The sequence below is a fragment of the Lepidothrix coronata genome, unplaced genomic scaffold (genome assembly GCF_001604755.1).
Source record: "Lepidothrix coronata isolate B3197 unplaced genomic scaffold, Lepidothrix_coronata-1.0 Scaffold281, whole genome shotgun sequence".
NCBI lineage: Eukaryota > Metazoa > Chordata > Aves > Passeriformes > Pipridae > Lepidothrix > Lepidothrix coronata.
In genome coordinates, this window is record NW_016690461.1 from 96,681 (window position 1) to 98,097 (window position 1,417).

At 71.8% G+C, this 1,417-nt stretch overlaps 1 long non-coding RNA gene across 1 annotated transcript; it reads right to left on the minus strand.

Moving 5' to 3' along the window:
* Window positions 1-197: 197 nt before the first annotated feature.
* LOC108508132 lies at window positions 198-1,251 on the minus strand. The gene is made up of 3 exons (XR_001878320.1): window positions 901-1,251; window positions 832-868; window positions 198-290 (listed from the first exon to the last, which is right to left on the minus strand). It is a non-coding gene; the product is annotated as an uncharacterized LOC108508132 (long non-coding RNA).
* Window positions 1,252-1,417: the final 166 nt, after the last annotated feature.

Sequence of the window (1,417 nt, forward strand, 5' to 3'; positions counted from 1 at the left end):
GCCGCGCGGGCGGCGGCGGCGGCGAGCGAAGCCCCCGCGCACTGGGCCAGGACCGCCAGGGCCCCGCGCAGGGCCCCGAGCTTGCGGGTGCACAGCAGGGCCAGCGTGAGCGCGGGGTTGGCCTGCGGCCCCCCGAGGGTGCAGACCAGCCCCCCGGCCGCCAGCCCCCCGGCCAGCGCCGGTGCCAGGGGGCCGGGGCCCGCCGAGGCCCCCAGGACCACCCCCACGAGGATGAGGGTCCCCACGGCCTCCGCCAGCACCCCCCGCCAGAAGCAGCCGCTGCGCAGGTCCTGGGGGCACAGGGGGGGTAGGGGGTCACCCCGCGGGCACCGCCAGGACAGGGGACAGGGGGACAGAGGGACAGGGGGACAGGGGGACGGGGGGCTTTGGGCATCGGGGCCCTCGGGGGGGGTCCTCCAGAGGCCAGGTACTGTGGAGAGGGGGTACCTCAGGGGAGGGTCCCTTGGGGATGGGGTGCCACGGCAACTGAGTGTCCTGGGGACAGGGGACCATGGGCATGGGGAACCATGGGGACAGGGGACCATGGGCATGGGACCCTCAGCACCCGGGCACTGTGGTGATGGAGCGTCCTGACAATGGGGGGCACCGGGCCAGGAGAGACTGGGGGCTCACAGGGGGTTATGGGGATGGAAGTGGGGGCAGGAGCCACAGTGGGGGGCACACAGGGACCCCCGTGCCAGTGCGAGAGGGTGCCGAGATGACAGGCTGGGAGGGTCCCCACGAGTTAGGGGGCTACTCACCCACCCCCCACGGCAGGGAGGGACCCGGGGCTGTGGCTCTGGGGTGGGGGGGCTGTTGGCAGGGTCTTACCTCCCCAATGGCCATGGCACAGCTGTGGGCACCTCTGCTCCTGGCACTGCCACCCCCTGGCACTGCCACCCCCTGGCACTGCCACCCCCTGGGCGCAGGGCACCCCTGGGGTGTGAGGGACTGAGGCTGGGACAGAGCCCTGGGGGGGCTGCGGGGTCCTTGGCTCGGGTTCAGAGCATCCCTGGGTGCCATGGCAACACTTCCAGACCCTTTGGGGTGTTGCCAGGACGACTGGAGATGAAAGGCCGGGATGAAAGGCTGGGGGGGGAGCTGAGGGAGAGGGGGGGGTCACACACCTGGAATGGGAATGGCAACAGGGCTGTCCCTGGGTGGAGACTGGGGGGGCTCACACAGCTGGGACAAGTGTGGGGATGGGGTCCGGGGGGGGGCTAGGGGGGCGACACACCTGGGACAGGGACAGGGACAGGGCTGTCCCCTGGGGGGGTTTGGTGACACACCTGGGACAGGCACAGGGACAGGGCTGTCCCCATGGGGGGGGTTTGGTGACACACCTGGGACAGGGACAGGGACAGGGCTGTCCCCTGGGGGGGTTTGGTGACACACCTGGGACAGGCACAGGGACAGG